The sequence below is a fragment of the Elgaria multicarinata genome, chromosome 1 (genome assembly GCF_023053635.1).
Source record: "Elgaria multicarinata webbii isolate HBS135686 ecotype San Diego chromosome 1, rElgMul1.1.pri, whole genome shotgun sequence".
Classification (NCBI taxonomy): Eukaryota; Metazoa; Chordata; class Lepidosauria; order Squamata; family Anguidae; genus Elgaria; species Elgaria multicarinata.
The window spans coordinates 2,327,461-2,336,283 of NC_086171.1; positions in this window are offsets into that span (position 1 = coordinate 2,327,461).

The window sequence follows — 8,823 nt, forward strand, 5'->3', positions numbered from 1 at the left end:
CACACAGTGGCCAAGCAGTTGCCCATGGAAAATCTGCGAGCAGGGCATGAGTACCCTCCCACCTATGTTCCCTAGCAACTGGTTACATAGGCATCCTACCTCTGATACTGGAGGTAGCGTGGCGCCATCAGAACTAGTAGCTGTGAAGGAAGGTTGAGGTCCACTCAGCACCCCTGCAAGGTAGGCCCCGGACTGACAGTCCTAACTCCCGGGCAACCACCTCCCTAACCCTGTCCTAAACAAGGGAGAGCCAGCCCTTTGAGAAATACACACACACACTTTAAGGACCAAAGCGAGTTTATTTACACAAACTAAAATCTAACTTGTAAGGCTCTGGTCAGGCAGCGAAAGCTGGAGGGGAGGAGGGAGAAGGGTGAGTAAGGTAAAGTACAAAGGAAAGGTTAGCAGCATTTATATACCAAGCTTCAGCTATGGGGGTGGTATATAAATGTAATAAATAAGCAATCACACCATAAAACCATTAATCCTGTGCTAAAACCTGCTGCTGCTGTGGCCGGTCTCCCGTAGAGGATCCAGACACTAAGAACATAAAAAGCCTAACGAACCCCAAGCCTCAGCCCGGAACAGACCTTCCACCTTGTACACGTGTAGTTCACAGGAAGATGAAACGGCCTGGCTACTTGCTTCATCTCCTTGCCAGTCAACAGGCCCCATGACCCGTCTCCACCAACCAATGCCCTTCCTGGGCCCCTGGCACCCCCTCCCTGAGGAGTGAGGCCCCCTCCACCTGAACGTCCTTTCCCATAGCTGGGACAGATCAACATCCCAAACAAACCCTGATAAACTCCCAGGTGCTGTGGTGGGAGTTGGGAATGCAACGCTGGGTGCAAGCAATTACCCAGCCATGAGATCGACCTTGAGGAGCACTCTCCAACTCGCTCCCTCTGGCTCAGAGGCCTGGGCCAAGTTAGACAATTTAGACACAATTATTCGGACAAGACTTAGCTGAACAGAACAAGACCGCAGCCATTTTGGACCGTCCTTCACAGTAGCTATTGGTTTTGTTGTTGTTTATTAATTCAGTCGCTTCCGACTCTTCGTGACTTCATGGACCAGCCCACGCCAGAGCTTTCTGTCGGCCGTTGCCACCCCTAGCTCCCCCAAGGTCAAGTCTGTCACCTCCAGAATATCATCTATCCATCTTGCCCTTTGTTGGCCTAGCCTTAATCGCTGCATCTTGTAGATGTGAGTTCCATAGTTAAATTGCACTTTTGTGAAGAAGCCTTTCCTTTTATCCTGAATCTCCACCAGTCAGCTTCATGGGAGGACCCCTGAGTTCTAAGAGTACAAGAGAAGGAGAAATATGTTTCTCCATCCACATCTCACTATAACTCTACAACTTCCCCCAACTTGGTACCCTCCAGTTGTTTTGGATTATGACCCAGCAATGCAGCCAGCATGGGGATGATTGGGGTTGTAATCCAAACACATTGGAGGACATCAGGTTGAGGAAGGCTGCACTAGATGCTGTAACATCAAAACATCAATGGTGCCCACAAATCACACTGGTATGGACCCAATGATACCATCATCATATTCATGGCATGTTCACCTCTGTCAGCTAATGGACGTACGCAATTGCATGCATTAAACACCCACCAGCAGTTTATATTGGACTTTTGGGACAAAGTGAATGGCTACAAATTGAATAAAAAGAGACAAGAACACTAAGAAATGAGTGAGTGATCTCATGTTAACCTCCTTGGACACAATGTGGACACAAAGCAATGTGACTGTATAAATCAGAGGTTTAAGGGTTCTATATGATTTATATTATTCCTACCCAGCATTGGGCAAAAGGCAGGATACAAATATAATAACAATAACAATAATAATAATAATAATAATAATAATAATGACAATAATAATACCCATTTAATAACTATAGGATGTTTTCTCTTGACTCTTCTGACTTAGCTTTCCCCAGTTCCAACAAAGTAGGTTATTGCCTTGTTAATGCTTTTTATTGTAAAAGAGCATAAGCTAGGGTGACCATATGGAAAGGAGGACTGGGCTCCTGTATCGTTAACACTTGTATTGAAAAGGGAATTTCAGCAGGAGTCATTTGTATATAAGGAGAACCTGGTGAAATTCCCTCTTCATCACAATAGTTAAAGCTGCAGGAGCCCTGCCCTCTTTTGTATCTGGTCACAGTATAGCTGCAGTACAGCTCCTGCAGCTTTAACTGTTGTGATGAAAAGGAAATTTCACCAGGTGCGACATGCGTACAAATGGCACCTGCTGAAATTCCCTTTTCTATGTAACTGTTAAAAATACAGGAGCCTGGTCCTCCTTTTCATAGGGTCACCCTACATAAACTATTGGAGCGTTGGACACAGCCTAAGCCCTTGGGTTTGCATTTCTACAGGCAGACATTCAATAATTCTCTTTGTGGCAGAGAACTGATGGTTTGTTTAGATCTGTGTGTTTCGTTTATGGTGATTCCAAAAATCATAAAATGGCGCAAATAATTTGTACATATATGCTTCATGAAACTTAGTAAGTCTTCTAGTAGTTGACTCTGACTACACATTGTGGCCTTTAAAATGATAGAGCAAGGCAGGGAACTGGATATTCCATCATGACCTTCTTAGAGGGGTGAAGGAATGTACTAAACAAGCAAACCTGAGTATATTGCAATGTAATGTGTAGAATGGCTCTTTAACTAGGGCTGGCTCCAGATTTTGTCACACTTTTGAGTTTGTTTTGTTGTTTATTCATTCAGTCGCTTCTGACTCTTCATGACTTCATGGACCAGCCCACGCCAGAGCTTTCTGTCGGCCGTCACCACCCCCAGCTCCCCCAAGGTCAAGTCTGTCACCTCCAGAATATCCTCCATCCATCTTGCCCTTGGTCGGCCCCTCTTCCTTTTGCCTTCCACTTTCCCTAGCATCAGCCTCTTCTCCAGGGTCTCCTGTCTTCTCATTATGTGGCCAAAGTACTTCAGTTTTGCCTTTAATACCATTCCCTCAAGTGAGCAGTCTGGCTTTATTTCCTGGAGTATGGACTGGTTTGATCTTCTTGCAGTCCAAGGCACTCTCAGAATTTTCCTCCAACACCACAGTTCAAAAGCATCTGTCTTCCTTCGCTCAGCCTTCCTTATGGTCCAGCTCTCGCAGCCATAGGTTACTACGGGGAATACCATTGCTTTAACTATGCGGACCTTTGTTGTCAGTGTGGTGTCTCTGCTCCTAACTATTTTATCGAGATTTGTCATTGCTCTCCTCCCAAGAAGTAAACGTCTTCTGATTTCCTGGCTGCAGTCAGCGTCTGCAGTAATCTTTGTGCCCAGAAATACAAAGTCTGTCACTGCCTCCACGTTTTCTCCTTCTATTTGCCAGTTATCAATCAAGCTGGTTGCCATAATCTTGGGTTTTTTTGAGGTTTAACTGCAACCCAGCTTTTGAACTTTCTTCTTTCACCTTTGTCATAAGGCTCCTCAGCTCCTCCTCGCTTTCAGCCATCTTTTGATAAGCCCCACTGAAATTCATGGAAATTAGCTTAAAGGCCCATTATCTTCAATGAGTCTACAATGACCTGGTTCATACATAATGCTAATCTATAGTTTATTTACTCCATAGGTTGTTGAATTCTGGGTTGTCATGATGTGCAAATGCAATCATGCTAACAAACTATGGTTTGTCAACCATGAACAACCAAGAAAGAGAATCCATGCTTTTTTGCTGAGTTGTGAACTCTGGTTTGTTTAAACCATAGGTTGTTGCTATGTGGGTTGTTTTGCCAGGCAACAGAGGTGGCAGAGAAGAGTGGTAAAACAAACAGCCACTCTACATGCCACTGTTACAGTGCTGCAAAAGCATTTGGGATACAGAAAGGGAGTGGGTGAAGGAAGAGAGAAACAGCCCAGCGATTGAAAAAAACAAACCACAGTTTAGTTGATCGTCTGCCGGACAAACCCTGGGTAAGGTAACCAACAATGGGTTAGTGTTATATGTGAACCAGATCTAAATCCGGATCTCACCCCTGGTATTTTGTTACAAAGGAAGTTCATTTTTTTCCCCTTCCGTCCCTATGTTTCCACCAGAGGGCACTAAATTCATGATAAATGAGCGGCAAATCTCTCTGTGTTCATGAATGTGCCTTGCTGGAGCAGAGGTAGCGGATAAGGTCCTGATATTAGACTTGCTTCTACTTTTTATATTGGTTGGATCTTGGGAGCAGCTGGTGCCTCTGCTGATAGACAGAGTTGGGCTGCAACTCAGTTCGATGAATCAATAAAGGCTGCAATCCTAAACACACTAAATTGGGAGTAAGTCCCATTGGACTCAGTGAAGCTTAGTTCTGAGTAGATAGCCATAGGATTGTGCTGGGAGGGGGAAATGACAAACCTGGCCCTGATTTCATTGTCAATGCTGGCTGGGGATGATGGGAGTTGCAGTCCCAATATATCTGGAAGGCCCCACTGTAGACAACCATGGGGTTGATGAGCTAGAGGTCTGATTAAAAAGACGCTTTATGCATTCAAAAGAGCACCGTCCTTCCAAATCCACACTGGATTTTTGTAGCACAGGAACACTCCGGCAGCCCATGATTCAAAGGAAGTTATTGCGCAATCCCATGCATGTCTACTCAGAAGTAAGCCTGCTGAAGTCAGCCCCTTCCATGTTTTTAATTTTTATTTATTTATTTATTACATTTATATACTGCCCCATAGCCGAAGCTCTCTGGACGGTTTACAAAAATTAAAAACACTGAACATTAAAAGCAAATATACAAACATTTTAAAGCATAAAAACAGCAATATCGTTTAAAACAACTATTCTGGTGTCAGTTAAATAAACTTAGCATATGTTAATTGCCTGGGAAAAGAGAAAAGTCTTAACCTGCTGCTGAAAAGATAACAATGTTTGCGCCGGGCGAGCCTCATTGGGGAGATCATTCCATAATTGGGGGGCCACCACTGAAAAGGCCCTCTCCCTTGTTGCCATCCTCCGAGTTTCCCTCGGAGTAGGCACCCAGAGGAGGACCTTAGATGAGAAGCATAGTGTATGGGTAAGTTCACGTCGGGAGAGGCGTTCCGTCAGGTATTGTGGTCCCAAGCCGGGTAAGGCTTTATAGGTCAAAACCAGCACCTTGAACTGGGCTCGGAAAAGTATAGGCAGCCAGTGCAAGCTGGCCAGAATCGGTCTTTTAAAGATAATAATGTATTTAAAGATAATAAAGCATTATAATTTCTGGTTGTTTTTAGATTTTGTAATATACAATGGCCACAACTTTCATCAAACAATGTACAATGTGCAAATCTGGGATTTCTTTAAAAAAAAATCTGTTCTAAATAAATTGCGGGGGGGGAAGCAAAAGCAAAAAAATATTTTGGTAATTGCACATGTGTGGGTATGCAGCAGAGGTCAGGTTGTATTACAGTCTGTTTATAGGAATGTGACGTTGGAAGAGGAGGAGTGTCGGAAATGCACTCCTGTTCCTTTCTTAAAGAGTTCAGCTGGGAATGCCGTTTTTAGACTGCACGGTTGGACCATCCTAAGCACTCAAGAGGAAAATTGGAGTTGAATCCCCATAGCGGTCTTCTACAACACACCAACACAGAGAGTTGGTTCATTAGCTCAAGCGAAGAATAATAATAATAATAATAATAATAATAATAATAATAATAATAATAATTCTATTTATTACCCACCTCGCTCTGGAATGAGGCAGGGTACAACAAATGCAACACACCATGAAATACATATAATTAATTTAAACGTATAAAACTAATACGTTATTAAAAAGCAGCACATTTTTAAAAGGCATCTTAAAATTCAACTGGGTAAGCCTGCCAGAAGAGATCAGTCTTTATGGCTTTCTTAAATTCCGGAAGACTCTTAAGTTGACGACTCTCTTCCGGCAGGTTGTTCCACAATCTGGGAGTGGCAAAGGAAAAGGTCCCCTAGGTAACGGTTGTCAGCCTTGTTTTTGTTGACTGGAGTAAATTCTTCCCAGGGGACCTGAGTGCGCGGGGCGGATTGTACGGGAGATACCATGATACCGTGTCAAACCTGCATTGAGAAAAACAACCAAGAATTAATAGCATTCACTTCATGGTCTAGCCAAAGCTTAGAATATCCGAATCCTTGGTGGTTTCAGTTACAGAGTAAAGCTCATCAGTAGATCTGTCTCATTGAAAACAATGGAACTTAGACATCCTCACTTTGAATTATCCACACACACCCCTAGTATTTATATAGTTTTTCTCCTAAATCAGAAGTGTTGGACCTCCTTCTGCCCAAGGGCCGGATTCAGTTTTGGAGAAGTTCTGGGAGGGGCTGAATTCCAGACTTAGGGTAGCTGGATTTGGCCCATGGGCCTGAGGTTCAACACCCCTGATTTATGGAACTCGCTGCTGCAAGAGGTGATGGTGGCCACTAGTTTCGATGACCTTCGATGTGGATTAGACAGATTCATGATGCAGGAGGAAGAGAGCAAGGAGGATAGAGGGCTGTCCATGGCTACTCATCGTGATGGTAATATGGAACCTCCAAATTCAGAGGAAGTCTACCTCTAAATACCAATTGCCATTGGGGAAGAAGAGTGGGAGAGGGCTAGAACGCTCATTGGCTTACCAGGGGCATCAGGTTAGCCACTGTGGGAAACAGGATGCTAGAGTAGAATCATAGAATCATAGAATAGCAGAGTTGGAAGGGGCCTACAAGGCCATCGAGTCCAATCCCCTGTTCAATGCAGGAATCCACCCTAAAGCATCCCCGACAGATGCTTGTCCAGCTGCCTCTTGAAGGCCTCTAGTGTGGGAGAGCCCACAACCTCCCTAGGTAACTGATTCCATTGTCGCACTGCTCTAACAGTCAGGAAGTTTTTCCTGATGTCCAGCTGGAATCTGGCTTCCTTTAACTTGAGCCCGTTATTCTGTGTCCTGCACTCTGGGAGGATCGAGAAGAGATCCTGGCCCTCCTCTGTGTGACAACCTTTTAAGTATTTGAAGAGTGCTCTCATGTCTCCCCTCAATCTTCTCTTCTCCAGGATAAACATGCCCAGTTCTTTCAGTCTCTCTTCATAGGGCTTTGTTTGCAGACCCCTGATCATCCTGGTTGCCCTCCTCTGAACCCGCTCCAGCTTGTCTGCGTCCTTCTTGAATTGTGGAGCCCAGAACTGGACGCAATACTCTAGATGAGGCCTAACCAGGGCCGAGTAGAGAGGAACCAGGACCTCACGTGATTTTGAAGCTATACTTCTATTAACACAGCCCCAAATAGCATTAGCCTTTCTTGCAGCCATATCGCACTGTTGGCTCATATTCAGCTTGCAATCTACAACAATTCCAAGATCCTTCTCGTTTGTAGATGAATCTTTTGGTCTGATCCAGCAGGGAGACATTTTTCTCCCTCTCTCAAAATACTAGAACCCAATGGGGTCATATCCCATGAAACTGATTGGTGGGAGATCCAGGACAAATACAAGGAAGGACTTGGTGGGAGATCCAGGACAGCGCATAGGTAAATTATGGAACCCACTACCACAAGACGTAGTGATGGCCACCAATCTGGATGGCTTTAAAAGAAGGTTGGATAAATTCCTGGAGGGGAAGGCTATCCATGGCTACTAGCCCTGATGGTTGTGTGCTACCTCCAGTATTCGAGGCTATAAGCCTGTGTGCACCAGTTGCTGGGGAACATGGGTGGGAGGGTGCTGTGGCACCGTGTCCTGCTTGTTCATCCCTGGCCGACGGCTGCCTGGCCACCGTGTGAACAGAGTGCTGGACTAGATGGACCCTTGGTCTGATCCAGCCTCAGGGCTCTTCTTATGTTCTTATGTTTGTTTCAATAGCAAAACATCCCGTGGACATTTCATCACCTGAAACTCAACCATTCAATCAAGCCAAACTTTTACTCCCCCCCGCTTTTCTGAGATGGGTGAACTAAGGAGGCACACATGAGCATCAGACTCCTAAGAACCACTTGATACTCTAGCTGATGTCACCTCCACACCTGGAGACAGCCATCACCATACACAGAACTAAGCTTTAGGCCATGGGCAGGCAAATTGACTTCAGGCTCACGAGATCTACTTGGTTTCTATTAGGACCCTGAGGTCCACCAGGTGCAAAACAAGAACATAAGAGCCCTGCTGGATGAGACCAAGGGTCTCTAGCCCAGCCCTCTGTTCTCACAGTGGCCAACCAGTTGTTGACTAGGGACCCATGAGTGCAACAGCACGTTCCCGTCCATGTTCCCCAGCAACTGGTGTACTTACTGATACTGAAGGAAGCACGTAGCTATCAGGACTAGTCACCTTTGATAGCCTTCTCCTCCAGGAATTTATCCAACTGATTGTTGGTTGTTTTTATGCTCGTCATGATTTTAATTTTTGAGAACTGTCCAGAGGGCTTCAGCTATTGGGCAGTATAAAAATGTAATAAATAAATAGAATAAAAAATAAATACAGCCATCCAAATTGGTGGCCATCACTACACCTTGTGGTAGCGAATTCTGTAGTGTAATTATACACTGTATGAAGAAGTCCTTCCTTTTATTTGTCCAGAATCTCTCACCAATCATAGAATCATAGAATAGCAGAGTTGGAAGGGGCCTACAAGGCCATCGAGTCCAACCCCCTGCTCAAGGCAGGAATCCACCCTAAAGCATCCCTGACAGAGGGTTGTCCAGCTGCCTCTTGAAGGCCTCTAGTGTGGGAGAGCCCACAACCTCCCTAGGTAACTGATTCCATTGTCGTCCTGCTCTAACAGTCAGGAAGTTTTTCCTGATGTCCAGCCGGAATCTGGCTTCCTTTAACTTGAGCCCGTTATTCCGTGTCCTGCACTCTGGGAGG